Raw genomic sequence first — 15,964 nt, forward strand, 5'->3', positions numbered from 1 at the left:
TAAAGAAAATCCATATTGCTCCTGTTATAAAGTTAAAATGCTTGTTAGTGACCCAGATTTCAAGAGTAAAAAGACCTTTTAATACCTGGCAGGAGCTCACATCTGTATGGGGAAAAATGGTAAGAACATTTGATCTATCACACTGAGGGTGTGACAGACAGCTTTGCGCTCTGTTTCTTTCTCTCTTTCCATCCCTCCCTCCTCCTCTCTCTATACTTGCTTTGCTTAAAGACAGCTGAACAGAGAACTAATTTTAAAATGAACAGGATTTCTGGATACCTATGCTCCAAGCTTTAGCTGCCTGCTTTGTCCGTGTGCCCTAACTGTGTGGTTCCTTGTTGTGGATGCTGCAGGAAATCCGTGCATTTCACAGTTAATCCCAGTGAAGAGACAGGGAATGCTCAGCGGATAAAAGGCTTGTAGTCCCAGCTGGGGAAAGAGTTCCATTATCTCCCAGCTGCATAGACATTCTGCACAGCTTTGGTTTTGCCTGGATGAGCAATGGGGCTTTCTCAGAGCATGTAACAGTTTGGTAGAAAACTGTAAAGATCCGGAGACGGTTTGACTGTTAAAATCTGTAAGTACAAAACTGGGTTGTTGCAATGTGAAGCATGCTGGAGGGAAAGCTGCATTTCTTTTGTCTCCTCACCCCCTACCCTCCCCGTAGTGATTTGCATTGGCATGAAAGATACAGAATGTAAAGGGAACTTAATGTCCTTCTGTCGATCCTTTATCTCTAACAGTTGTCCATGCTGATTTTTTTAAAAAAATAATTATTATTATTTCCCCAATGTAGTTCATTTATTTTGCCATGCCTGTGTTGAATCTGTGTTAATACAAAGGCAAAATGTTCTAAGAAACAGTGCTCCTAACCTGTCACAGGTATAGACATATTTCTTAGTATATTTTGGGGATGGTTGTGTGGATGTCTATGTGTGTGTACACATGTGCTGCAGTTAATGGGCAATACAGAGGATGACAGTGCTAATTCTGGCATTAGCTCATATTAAAAAGGCAAAGAAGAGCATTGGTGGTAGCTCTCATTTTCCAGAGTTTCAGCATTTGCAATAAATAAATAAATAAATGCATAATGAACATCTATGTTCTGTAGATTTCAGTGAGTCTTAAGAAAGAAGTTTTTTCAGGGAGGGAAACAACCCTTGATGTAGTCCATTTTTAAAAAAAAAAAAGTTAGATTAGGAAAAGATTCAATGATCAAGTCTCAAAGTTCATCTGTATCTGTGTTCTTGAATCACAGTGATATTTCAGACACTTCATTTGTGTGGTATACCAGTTGTAAAGACCTTGTTTTACGTTGTGATGAAAAGTTGGAGAAGCTTCTAGGTCAAGAAACTAACACTAAATTAGGAATGTGTGCATGTGTATACTTCATGCCCAAAGTACATGGAATGCTTAACAAAGGGATTTGAGGTTTTTCTAAATGTTTGTAAAGGTGTGGTTTCAGGCATAAGATGCATGTTTATATAAGCTTGCTTTTTAAATGAAACATTTAGTTCACAGTGCTACTCCCTGATATAACAGGCAATGTAATAATACATGAACCATCCAAGGCCAAATCAATGTTTCTTTACACTGCTATAATCTTGTTGAATCTTATACTGATTACTGATGTGTTCCTAAGTTTTGTCACTGTAACACAAAAACTACACTTAACTTTCAAATATGGGTAATCCAAAGATATGACATGTATGTGGAACAATGAGGAGAGTAGAGTGCATACATAAATCTTTGGAGTTCTATATATTACAGATATAATACAAATTTGTATGATAGTATAAAGTAATGCATTTCTTGCTATATTCTTCTTCAGTCTTATCAGTCTTCCAACATAAGAGATGATACAGGAGAAGAACTAAAGCAGTCTGCTAAAGACAGACAGAGACTTCAGCACTGAATTATCCAATTGGAATGCTAAGCATGAAGCCAACAAAGCCAATATATATCTTCATCAGCAGAGGCAGTTGGCTCTGCTTTGGTGTTCAGTGGCATTATATGGTTGTTTCAGGACTGTTCTACAAAGAGTCTCAGTCTGCGAATGTGTGCAGAAACACAGACATAAGCATTTCAAATCTCTGTTAATGAAAGGTTATTTGCTACTATACAGAAACATTTATTGTTTCCATAGGTTATATGAGCTGGCAAAACTGACTGTTGTCTTCCATTCTTTCTCCTACCTCTCTTTGTAATCTCATAAAACCTTATCCAGAAGGCCAGGGGTCCTTCCCAACATATGGACCAAATTGTATGGGGGCTGTAGTGAAATGCTGAAACTACTGATGGAAGATTCCTATGCTTGGTTTCTTATACAGGGGCCCTTGTTATTCACTGGGGTTTGGTTCCAGGACCCTCTGTGGATACCAAAATCCATGGATACCCAAGACCCACTATAGACAGTGGCACAGTAACATGGTGCCCCTTGTATAAAATGGCAAAATCAAGGTTTGTTTTTGGAATTTATATATTTAAAAAAATATATTTTCAAACCATGGATGTTTGAATTCGTGAATAAAAAAATCCATGGATAAGGAGGGCTAACTGCAATTTCCCCCATTAAGTTTGGAATGCCATCTGAGGAATTCAATGATGATCACATGGTCATCTAGGACAGATGACCACACACTCAGAAAGGTGCTCCTTGCCAGTGGTCTGTTGCAGAATGTGGCAGACCATGGCCTCAAGCTCATGATGTCTGGACTCCACAGTCCCATGCTGAATGAGGAGTGACTGGAGCTGGAGTGGCCAGAGGCCATTCCAAGCTGCCAGACTGCTTGATCCCCTGTCTGGATGACACAGTCCCATGCTGAATGGGGCGCGACTGGAGCCTGGAGCAACTGGAGGCCATTCCAAGCTGCTTGATTGCTTGATCTCCTGGTTAATGACATGCAAATGGCAGGATTCTTAGGTGGGAGTGATCACATTCTCCTGACATTTGTTATACAGTGGAAACAGAAAGCCAAGCATAGTCAGGCACACATTGTAGACTTTAGGAACGCTTATTTTAATAAACTTAGGGCAATACTGGGTGTGATTCCCATAGTCAGGAATAGTAAAAGAGAAGGGAATTCAGGATGGATGGGAGTTTCTCAAAGGGGGTATATTGAAGGCACAATTTCAAATAGTTCCAGAGAGGAGGAAAAAATGAGACATGTCTCAAGAAGCCAGGATTCATGATTAAAGAAGTTTCACCTGAGCTAAGTTTTAAATGGAACATGTATAAGAAGGGAGATCTCCAAAGAAGAATTTAAACAAATAGCATGTGTCAGGAAAAAGTCAGAAAGGCTGAAGTGCAGAATGAGATCATGCTTGCTAGAGAGGTTAAGAACAATAAAAAGGGATTTTTGTTGTTGTTATGTCCATAGCAAGGGAAAGAAGAAGGAAATGGTAGGGTCATTATGTGGAGAAGAAGGAGACAGAGAAAAGGCAGAATTATTCAACACATTATTTGGCTGAGCTTTCTTACAAAAGGAAAAGGATGGTCAATGTGAAGAAAATGGAGCAGATGACATAGCAGGAGAAATATAGCACATAATATATGTAGAACAGGAAGACATGGTTGATCTAAATGAATTCAAGTGGGCTAGACAACGCTACTGTTAGGTAGATTTGTACTTGGTTGACTGACTGAACCCAAAGGTTAGTCATCAATGGTTCCTCTTCATCTTGGAGAGAAGTGACCAGTAGGGTGACCTGGGGTTCTGTCCTGGGCCCAATGCTATTCAATATCTTTATCAATGACTTTGATAAAGGAATAGAGTGCATGCTTATCAAATTTGCAGATGACACCAAATTAGGATGAGTAGCTAATACACCAGAGGACAGGATAAACATTCAAAATGACCTCAATGGATTCGAAAGCTGGGCCAAGACATAACAAAATGAATTTCAACACAGAGAAATGTAGGATATTATATTTAGGTAGTAAAAATGAAATGCACAGATATAGGATGGGGGACAACAGTAAATGTGAAAGGGATGTAGAAGTCTTAATAGACCACAAGCTGAACACGAGTCAGCAGTTTGATGTGGCAACTAAAAAAGTCAATGTGATTTTAGGATGCATCAGTGTAAATATTGATGCATCAATGTAAGGTCGAGGGAAGTAATAGTGCCACTCTATTCTGGTTTGGACAAACCTCATCTGGAATATTCTGTCCAGTACTGAGAACCACAGTTCAGAAAGGACATTGACAAGGTGGAGCAACTTAGGGAGTTGGGTACGTTTAGCCTGGAGAAGAGAAGACTAAGAAGTGATATGATAGCCCTGTTTAAATATTTGAAAGGATGCCATACTGAGGATGGAGGAAGCTTATTTTCTGCTGCTCCAGAGACTAGGATACAGAACAATGGATGCAAGGTACAACAAAAGAGGTTCTACCTGAACATTATGAAGAACTACCTAACATTAAGAGCTGTTTGACAGTATGTGGTGGAGTCTGCTTCTTTTGAGGTTTTTAAACAGAGGCTGGATGGCCATCTGTCAGGAGTGCTTTGATTGTGTATTCCTGCATGTCAGGGGTTTGGATTTGATGGCACTTGTGGTTTTTTCTATCTCTATGATTCTGTGATTCTATAATTCTTTGACTGATCTCCTACTACTGATGAGATCCATTTACTTCTCCCAGAGAGTTTTAAAACTCAAGAAACATTTATATCTGAAGTCTAAAGTTAGATGCTTGTAGGGGAGAATTGTTTCACAATATGGAATAATTCTGTCTGTTCTGAAGAAACTCAAGCTGGGTGCAAAAGATATTAACAACTATAGGCTGATGGCTAATACCTGTTTCCTGGAAAAGTTGCTGTTCAGTGCCAAACATTTAGATAGAAAAACATTTTCTGGATTTATTCCTATCAAATTTCAAGGCTCAAAAACAGAGTTTTAGAACAGAAACTTGCTAGATCAGCTTGGAGGGTAACATATGTTGAGAAAACAACAAGGGAAACCGTGTCCTTTTATATTTCCATGTACCTCTTTGTGGTTTCAGTATCATCTCCCATGGCTGCCTAGGATGGAAACAGGATGTATTGATTTGAAATGGATTTTCTACCACTGTCAGTATAGACCTGATACTCTAGTAGGGGTGTAAGTCTTTTTTTATTTCATTGTTGAAAAAATCAACAAGCAATTTTCACAGTTGTCTTCCTGCTGTGAGAATGTCTTCTAAAATCATAGAGTTTTTGGAGACTATTTGAAGTTTCGTACTCATCCTGCACAAAGTCTGCACATGGGATTTTGCACAGAAATTTCTATGCAGGAAACAGCTTTTTCTGTAAGGGAAATATTTCTCTACAGTGATATTATGGACAATGTTGGGCAAAGCTACATGGACAATGCTATATTATTTGCTTTTTCCTTCCTCTGAAGATGTCAAAATGTGATTTACCGAGGTCTGTAATTGAACAGGTATTTGAACCCTGGTCTCCTGAGTTGTAATACATCAAACTGGTTCTCTAGTCCATTGTAGGTAAGAAGCAAAGTTTGCTTCTTGAAAACACATTTGCTTGTTACTGCCATACAAGCGGCTGAGTGATTGTCCCGTTTTTATGAAATTAAGCCCCTGAGAAGTCTCACAGAACAGCTCTACTTATTATATGTCTTTACGTTTAACTTATGGCAGTCCTATCATAGAGGTTTCTCCATGGGCATTTGCCATTGTCTTCCTCTGAGACCAAGAGTGTGAATTGTCTAGTGGGTTTCCATGGTTGAGCAGGAATTCAAACTCTGATTGTTCCTTCCTGCAAGTTTGTATTCTAAAAAGTTAGAACACAAATAAAAAAATGGAGGGGAAATAGGAAAAAAGTAGTATTTCAGGAGAGCTCTGGTGGGATGCCTTCCCTTTCTTTCCCATCTCCTTCTGTTACAGTCTGTTGGAATAGCTACAGATCCTCTTCCAATAATTAGTTTCTGAATGATTAATTTATTAACTGGATAGCCAATGAATCTGTAACCACACTATGGCTATAAACAATCTTAACACAATAAATAATCTTTATTTCTGGAACCACTGGGAGTAATGCAATGATCCCAATATGGAGAACACTTGACATAATTATATACAAACTTGTTTGGCATATATGTTTGTGTATTTCTGCCCATAATTCTTTACTAGAGAAGGGCAGGACTTACAAAAAGATATTCCTCTTTAAATCTAATTCAAATTGGCTGGCACACAATATGGCCTCATGCCTCTTGCGGGGGGGGGGGGGGGGGCAGGAGACACAGCAGTCACTAAAACATCTGTTTCCATCCCTAGCCAACATAGCTAGTAGTGGAGAATAATGGGAGTAGCAATCTCAACCTGTGGAGGGACATAGATTGTCCTACATCTACATATGGGAATTTTCATTCATTCCTTTTTCTATATGCATCTCCACTTTGACAACCCATGCTTCTCCAAAGATGACTTGAAGGCACAAAACACACACACATCTTTAGAAGGAGGACAGGAAATAGAAGGAAAAGCAGAAGATCATGCACTAGGACATGGGGCAAGGGGAATGTTTGGGATACTAGATTCCAGACATTTTGCATGGAAATTCTCATGATGGGAGCTGAAGTTCAAAACATCTGAAAAAATTTCTCATATCTGTACTAGGCCATAGAGTCCATTGTCTGGCTCAAAGCAGGTAGAAAGTATTTGTGTTTGATTTCCTAAAACCTGTATTAAGTTCCATTACATTAGGAGAGGGAATCACATGGCCCTCAAGGTGTTGCTGAACTGCAACTCACTTATTCCTTACCATTACCCATGCTGGCTAGGAGTAATGGAAGTTTCTGTCTAAGAGCATCTTGAGGGCCAAACAGCTCCCAGCTTTGGCTTTCACCTTTAAAGGGGATATTTTGGATATAGCTTTAATGTAGTTTATATGTTAGCTAGGCAACAGTTATTAAAGTTTCTTGTCTTCTCCTAAGATGGCTGGTTGAATTGCACTAATTATAGATGAACTGAAGTTTTCAGTATAAGTTCAGCCTTTCAGGATTATGCACTGTAGCCATTTCCAATCACATTTGGATAAACTAAGTGGGTATTAGCATTGTTAATGAAAGACCTCTTCCTTTTCCCTGGCCTATGCTTTCTAATTCCCTGACTAATAAATCAGTCAAATCCCATTCTCTCATGCTCTCTGTTAAATTATCTCTTCCTTACCCATATGCTACAATTTCCTGTGAATTCTCTAAGCAAAAATAATTCCAGCCTACTGAATAACTTACACCATGGGTAGCCATACATTCATAGACTCCTCACATTCTTTCAACATTTTGGAGTCAGAGCAAAGAATATTATTTTTAATGTTGGAAACATGAACAAAAAACAATAATGGGAGAAAGAAAGAAAGAAAAAGCATGCAATGAGGAAAAATAATATATATCCTTAATACATTTTATCTTAAAATGATTTATTTCCAATTTAGAAAAGGGGAGAAGGCTTAAGTGGTACATAGGATAGACTGCTGTATTTCACCATTTGGTAGTCTTAAAGCTATAATAATGGAAAATTTTTGTATACCTTCATCTTATAAATAATTCAACACAAGCTCAAATCATTGGCCACCCCATGTTTTCAGTATCTATAAAAGTCAAGATCATGAACATGAGTTGACCTAATTCACGCTCCATTTTCCATCTGGTTGCCCTTGGGCTGGGGTCAAGTGCAGGTTACACTACATGAAACATCTGCCATGCCTCTACCTCATCATGAGCTGGAAAGCTTATCATGAGCTGGAAAGTTGTCTGATCTGAAAGATTCACTGCAATGATGTTTGAAAATGGAGAAAATGGAAATTTACTTGTACACAATAATACAAGTTCAATCCTAGAACTAAAATTCATCTTAAAAAGCAGCATCAAAAATTATGTTAATCCATACAAAAAAATTGGTGCATTTATCGACTGGATTATATGAAATATTGTGTGATTGTAAAGAGTCTGAAGCAAAGGAAATTCACAGACTGCACACCTCTACTGCAGCCCACTGTATCCTCCAAGCATCTACTGGGGGTCAAGAAGATGGTATGAAATACAAATAGATCTGGTGGAAAGTACGAATTGGCCAGAGGTAACTTGCAAGAATGGACATTTTGCTCACTCAACTTGCTTCCATTATATTGTACTGGAACCAATGTTCCCAAATTACCATTTTGTATCCCTGTAGAGATGAAGTTCAGCAAAATCCTATACATGTTCAGATAAGATTCATTGAGTTCAAGGGGATCATTCCTGGGTGAGTGAATATATCTCTGTCCTAGGACATTAAAAAAAAAAAACCTTATCTGGGATTGTCAACATCCATGTATTATGACGAAATTGAATTTGTGAGATAAAAATGTTGTTATACCTTATATGCATTATTTAGAAACAAACAGTGAAACATGCACTGATTAACTATGATTAACTATGAAGGAAGAATGTGTGATTTTTAGCTAGTGTATGTTGGATTATTATTCTGGATACTAGGATCTAATTCTCCACTTAGCCATGAAATTTACTGGATGATCTTGAGCAAATCACATGCTCTCAGGCCTCTGGGGAAAGCATTGATAAACCCCTCTAAACAAATCTTGCCAAGAAAACCCCTCCAGAAAGTAGCCCAGAAAGATCATTAGGCACTGATTTAGGCATTATCAGGTATGAAAACTGGAAACAGCAGTAATGGGAGTGACATCAAGAATGAACAGTGAACAGAAAGCACTGTCGTCAGAGCTGAATGAGTGGAAAGGAAAACTCCTGAAGCAGACTTTGGAAAAGAGTTGAAGCTTGGATATCAGCTTCTGTACCAAACTGAAGTCTACAGTTAGAAAACATCTATAGTGTTCCAACATATATACTACTTGTACCCACCAGAGGAAAGGGTACAATTTTACTTATCAAACCCTCAGTCCAATCTTATGAGATAAATGAGTGAAGTTTAATAGCAGCATTAGTTTATGGTTGAACAGGGATAGGAATTAGAACTTCCACAACCCCTGCACACCTGCAGTGTTACCACTACATATATAACTTATGAACATAGCCTGAAAGTAATTTTATACAAAATATTTTTCATAATTTTGTGCACAAAACAAAGTTTGTGTACACACAAACATGAGAAAGCAGAGGTGACACTACCTCAGCCACCCATGAAAAATGTTTTCTGTTTTGGAGTATTTCAGATTTTGGAATTACAAATAGCCTGTATAGATGGTGCCAGATGAAGTTGTTGAAAGAGAGCATTTTAATATCAGAGGACAATCACTGAAAAAGCCCTATTGCTTATTGGGTTTCAAACCAGGATTATTCACAGCAAAGAATGATCACAGAATCGTAAAATCATAGCATTGGGAGACACTACAAGGGCCATCCAGTTCAAGCCCCTGCCATGCAGGAACTCCAATCAAAGCATACATGAAAGATGGCCATCCGGCCTCTGTTTAAAGACCTCCAAGGAAGGAGACTCCACCACCCTCCAAGGGAAGGAGTTCCACTGTCGAACAGTCCTTACTGTCAGGAAGTTCCTCCTAATGTTGAGGTGGAATCTCTTGTCCTGAAGCTTGCATCCATTGTTCCGGGTCCTGTTCTCTGGAGCAGCAGAAAACAAGCTTGCTCCCTCCTCAATATGACATCCCTTCAAATATTTAAACAGGGCTATCATATCACCTCTTAACCTTCTCTTCTCCAGGCTAAACATCCCCAGCTCCCTAAGTCCTTCCTCATAAGGCATGGTTTCCAGATCCTTCACCCTTTTAATCGCCCTCCTTTGGACATGCTCCAGTTTCTCAACATTCTTTTTGAATTGTGGTGCCCAGAACTGGACCCAGTATTCCAGGTGGGGCCTGACCAAAGTAGAATACAGTGGTCTAGACATTATACTTCTATTTATGCAGCCTGAAATTGCATTGGCCTTTTTAGCTGCCACATCACACAGTTGACTCATATTCAACTTGTGGTCATGATCTTGGACTCCTAGATGCCTTTCACATGTAGTTTTGTTAAACCAGGTGTCCCCCATCCTATATCTGTGCATTTTGTTTATCCACCCTAAGTGCAGTACCTTACATTTCTCTGTATTGAATTTCACTTTGTTAGCTTTGGTTCAGCTTTCTAGTCTATTCAGGTCATTTTGAATTTTGTTCCTGTCCTCTGGGGTATTCGCTACTCCTCTTAATTTGGTGTCATCTGGAGATTTGATAAGCATGCCATCTATTCCTTCATCCAAGTCATAAAGATGTTCAATAGCGCCAGGCCCAGGACAGAACCCTGTGACACCCCACTGGTCACTTCTTTCCAGGATGAAAAGGAGCCATTGTTGAGCACCCTTTGGCTTTGGCTGGTCAACCAATTACAAATTCATGTGACAGTTACTTTGTCTAGCCCACATTCTACAAGCCTGTTTGCAAGAATATCATGGGGAACCTTGTCAAAGGCCTTACTGAAATCAAGGTATGCTATATCCACAATATTCCATTCATCTACCAAGCCGGTAATGTTATCAATTTTTTATCATTGCCTTCTAGATGTTCACAGATTTTCTGTTTAATTATCTGCTCCAGAATCTTTTCTGGTATTGATGTAAGACTAACTGAAGATAATTGTTGGGATTCTCCCCCCCCCCCTTTTTTTTTTTTTTTTTTTAAGATGGGGACAACTTTTGCTCCCATCCAGTTTGCTGGGACTTTTCCTGTTCTCCAGTTCTCAAATATTATTGCCAAAGACTCTGAGATTGCATTTGCCAGTTCTATTAATGCTCTTGGATGTAGTTCATCTGGTCCAGGAGACATATATACATTTAGCTTAACGAGGTATCCCTGTACTATCTCTTTACTTATTATGTACTGAAATGTTCTTATTTTGACCTCTGCTCCATTTCTCAGGTTGACCACCCTTTGCCTTTTCTGAGAAGACTGAAGCAAAGAAGGTATTGAGTAATCAGCCTTTTCTCTGCCCCCTGCTAGCATTTTGCCATCTTGTCTGCGCAGCAGCCCTACACTTTCCTTCTTCTTTCTTTTTCTGTGGACATATCCATAAAAGCCTTTTTATTGTTCTTAAGCTCTCTAGCAAGCCTGAGTTTATTCTGTGCTTTTGCTTTTTTGACTTTATCCCTACACCTGCTTGCTATTTGTTTGAATTCCTCTTTACTGACTTCACCCCTTTTTCATTTCTCATACATATTCCGTTTAAAACTTAGCTCAGTTGAAAGTTCATTAGTGATCCATCCTGGTTTCTTGAAATACCTCCCATTTTTCTTCCTCACTGGAACTGTTTGAAATTGTGCCTTCAGTATCACCCTTTTGAGCAACTCCCATCCATCCTGAACTCCCTTCTCTTTTAATATTCCTGACCACAGGATCACCCCCAGTATTTTTCTAAGTTTACTAAAACCAACTCTCTTAAAGTCTAGAATGTGTGTCTGACTATGCCTGGCTTCTTCTTTGCATTGTATAACAAATTCCAGGAGAATATGATCACTCCCACCTAAGGATCCCACCACTTGCACTCCATTAACCAGGTCATCCCTGTTGGTTTTGAGGAGGCTCATCAAAATAGGTGATTTCTCAAGAACATTGATCCCAAACTATATCAGCTATTTAGCTGACCTCAGCAGAACAATGATAGCCAAGACAGTTATTTAGGCACAAAACAAACAAAAAAAATGGCCCAAGACAGATGGTCCCAGAGTGCCTTGCTGCCGCCGATACTGGGGTTAGGGACCACACACCAACCACATGGTCCTTAGCCCTAGCATGGCACGGCGGCGGCCTAATGGCAGTGTCCCATCCACATGGGTGCCAACACTTTGATTTAAGTGATGTGCAACATACAGACATTGCTGAACATCACTTACATCATGAGTGTGCCATTGGCACACTTGTGACACCTGCCCAGCAACCCAAAAAGAACCTGATTTTTCTGGGTTCTTTTTGAGGTGGAGGGACATCGGGCAGTTTGGCTGCTGAGGCGTCCCTCTGGAGGGAAACAGGCCACCACCAGCCTGCCCTTTTGGGGCGGTCTGTCCCAGGCCAAAATTTCCAGCACCCAGTCCAAATTAGTTCTCTTGCTGCAGTATCAAAATCATCTATAGAAACAGCCCTCCCTAAAATACTGATCCCTCTGACTTTTGCTGTAATGTCATGGTTCTGTTCTCTCTCTCTTCTTAGAGAAACCCCATGCCAGTCCTTTATTATGCATCTACAAGGCTTTCAGCTTATCTGTTTCACTTTTGAACCCTGAGTTTTGTGGAACATGAACAGATGATTAAGAAGTGGTTTTTTGTTGTTGTTTTCCTTTGTTATTTTTCTTTTCCTTTGTTTTTCCTTATAAAGAGCAAAAGTGATTGCTCAGGTACTGTAAAATTAATTGCCCCACCACAGTCATCAAAGATAATGAAAGACTTAACACCTCACTTCATTTTAATTGCCATTTAAAACTGCTTTTCTCCTTCATGCTGCTTTGGTATATGGAGATTAACAGAGCACCATATATCTCATGATCCCAGTGTCACCCAGATGCTTATAAGCATACAATGTATCCTATCAGACATAAACTGCACAAACCTCAAGACACCCTTTCTGACAAACCAATATGATTTTCTAAGTGGGCTAAGAATACGGGATGCGCAAGCAGGAGTAAAGTGTTTGAGTCACTGAAAATCATGGAAAATCTACAGTGTGTAATCCTTTTAAAATTAGGTATAAAGTAGTTGTTCCAGCATGGCATAGTGGTTTGAGTATTGGACTATGACTTTGGAGACCAGGGTTCAAGTCCCAACTTGAACATAAAACCTTGGTGAAGTCACACACTGTCAGCCTCAGGGGAAGGCAATGGCAAACCTCCTCTGATCAAATCTTGCCAAAACCCCATGATATGCTGTTTTCTTGGCAAGATTTAGTCAGAGGGGCCTTAGGGTTGCCATAGGTTGAAAATGACTTGATGGCACACAGCAACAGCAAGAGCAGCAACAAATCAGATCTCTTCAACCTAGCCATATCATCACATTATACTGAAACAAATCCCATCTGATTTTGGTAGCAAGGATGGGTCTGCACTGGTAAGCATTCAATGACCTCTAGAAAAGGCTGCAAAGGAGGAACCTCCTGACAGTAAGGGCTGTTCGACAGTGGAACAAACGCCCTTGGAGTGTAGTGGAGTCTCTTTCCTTGGAGGTCTTTAAGCAAAGGCTGGGGATACTTTGATTTGGATTTCCTACATGGCAGGGGGTTGGACTGGATGGCCCCGTGGTCTCTTCCAACTCTACGATTCTGTGAATCTATGGCGGGTTACACACCACCATATTAGTATGCGACGAGCGCGTACTAGGGTTAGGAAGGGGCGGTGCTTCCACACACTCCTAACCCTAGTATGCGCTCTGCGCACACAAAATGTCGGCGGCCATTCCACACGGCCGCCACCATGATGGCGTCATCGCTCCATGAGAGGGCACTTAATGCGCCCTTTGCGCAGAGCAGGAAGGAGCTCCGTTTCGGAGCTCCTTCCTGGTTTGCGTCGCTGGGCACAGTCTTCAGACGGCTCCGCCAGCAATGCAGAGGAGCCCCTTTCTCCTCCTCCCTGCTGCCGTGGGGTGTCCTTGGGGCTTGAACACCCCTCTCCAGGCTGCTGGGAAGCGGCCTTTTGCGGAAAGCGGCGGATCGGGGCCTCAGCGGCTGCCGTTCTAGCCACTGAGGCCCCGATACACCAGGGAAAGGGGCGGGTACAGGCCCCCGCTTTTCGGCAGTCTGTAACCCACCTATGATTCCTCTGGCATTCTGATGTACAAATATGTAGTCACATTCAGAGTACTTTTACATCATTACAATGTTCACCTTAAAACATTATATCTATCTTCATCCTTTTAATATTTTTAAAATTATTCTTTTTTAAAAGTTTTTGATTATTGCCTTAGGGTAGGGTTGCCATATCCCGCCTGGGGGCGGGGCTTTCCTGGTTTTGGGGGGGTCTGCACAGTCCTGCCCCAGTTTACTCTTTGTCCCAGGATTTCCCCCACCCCCGGGCTTTGTTGCAAAGTCTGCAACAGCGGGGGCGGGGGAAAGAGAGAGGTCTGTGTAGGCCTCTCTCCTTTGGTGGGGGGGGGGTTCCCTCTCCTCTTTGGCTCCACCAGAGCCGAGGGAGGGAAAGAAGCCTCACCAAGGCCAGACTTCTTTCCCTTCTTGGGCCCCACTGCTGAGGCCGGAGCCCAGGCGGGGAATAAAGTCTTGCCTCAGCGAGGATTCTTTCCCCGCCTGGGCTCCGCCACCGAGGATGGAGGCCAGGCGGGGGAAGAAAGCCTCCCTGAGAGGAGGATTCTTTGCCCACCTGGGCTCTGCTGCCGAGGACGGAGCCCAGGCAGGGAAAACAGCCTTTCCTCTTCTTTCTCCTCCTCTTCATCTTCTTCTTCTTCTTCCTCCTCTCCTCCTCTTCCTCCTCCTCCTCTTCCTCCCCTTCTTCTTCATCTTCTTCCTCCTCTTCTTCTTCTCCTCTTCCTCCTCCTCTGCTTCTTCCATTCTTCCTCCTCTTCTTCCCCTCCTCCTCCTCTTATTTTTATATTATTTTTCCTATTCTTTCTCCTTTTCTTCTTTCTCCTTCTCCTACATTTTTCTTCTCCCCCCTTCTTCCTCCTCTATTGCTGCTGCTCTTCTGTGTGCCTTCAACTCCTTTCCAACTTATGGTGACCTTGGTTATGCAATAAGCCATGTCAAATGCCCAAATGTGCTGTTGTGTGTTTTGGAATTGTGCGTGTGTGTGTGTGTGGGGGGTGTTTGGCCAGAAAGGGAAGTACATTTCTGCCATCTGTCTAGGAATAATGCCAAAATGTCCTCCATTTTGATCATGCCTAAGAAACATGCATTTATATTAACATTTTAAAAAAAATCATCGGATTTTTTCGTGAGCCCTCCAATTTTAAAAATGTGTCCTACATTTGAAAATGTTGTCCTACATTTGTCCTACATTTGTCCCAGTTTGGAGGTCTTGACTTATGGCAACCTTGTCTTAGGATAAAATTGAAATCAATGCATGCTTCATCTGCAGTTTTAATAATAAATTATGGATTGTTGGCCATTACATAATTTGTGAGGAAATTGCTTTGTTGTTGTTGTTTGTTGTTATTCAGACACTAAGAGCATAATCCTATACATATCTTATAAGTAAGTCTCAATAAGTTCAATATAGAATCAAAGGATCATAGAATCGTAGAGTTGGAAGAAACCACAAGGGCCATCCAGTCCAATCCCCTGCCATGCAGGTAATCCAAATCAAAGCATTCCTGACAGATGGCCATTCAGCCTCTGTTTGAATACCTCTAAAAAAGGAGGTATTCTGAGGGAGTTTGTTCCACTGTCGACAGCCCTTACTGTCAGGAAGTTTCTCCTAATGTTGAGTTGGAATCTCTTGTCCTGTAGCTTGCATCCATTGTTCCGGGTCCTGTTTTCTGGAGCAGCAGAAAACAAGTTTACTTCCCCAGTAAGTGATAATAGAGTTGTATCCTATATGTCCTGATTTTCTAAAGTTATAGCTTATGTGACTAGGGCATAACAAACATAACCTTTATTATGTTATAAATTAAATTACCCTTTAAGTATGTCATTAATCATGTTGCAACAGTCTAATGAGACCAAAATAAAGAGAAGGGAATAGCACATCTTGATGCTACAGTGAATCGATATATTTCTATAGTTATTTTTCCTCTTTTGCTGTCCTACAATTGTTAAGAATTTTCATCTTAGACAACATAGTCAGTGGCCAGGGATGGTTGAAGTTGGTGTGCAAGTCATCTGCAAGACACAAAGATGAAGAAAACTGTTTTTGGGGGGCTCGACAGGACCACCTGGGAAAGGCGGGATGGAGCCGCCCCTCCTTGCTGTGCAGTGTTGCTGCATCCGAGCAGTGCAGCACCGCTGCACAGAAAAAAGGAGCCACCTAGAGCGGTTCCTTTTTGTGACATTGTACGAGCTGTGTCGCAGCCCTTACCATGCTGCT

The 15,964-nt window shown here is 41.0% G+C and overlaps 1 protein-coding gene across 1 annotated transcript in view; it reads left to right on the top strand.

Annotated features, from left to right (window-relative positions):
• The first annotated feature begins 240 nt into the window (after positions 1-240).
• CNTN6 (contactin 6) overlaps positions 241-15,964 on the top strand; it is a 316,406-nt gene continuing 300,682 nt past the window's right edge. Inside the window, exon 1 of the mRNA XM_089519787.1 lies at positions 241-577. The gene's annotated coding sequence lies outside the window, so the exon portion shown is untranslated. The remainder of the gene's footprint in view (positions 578-15,964) is intronic.

Source organism: Sceloporus occidentalis, unplaced genomic scaffold (genome assembly GCF_023333645.1).
Source record: "Sceloporus occidentalis isolate IW3139 unplaced genomic scaffold, rSceOcc1.0.p SCAF_1, whole genome shotgun sequence".
Lineage (NCBI taxonomy): Eukaryota > Metazoa > Chordata > Lepidosauria > Squamata > Phrynosomatidae > Sceloporus > Sceloporus occidentalis.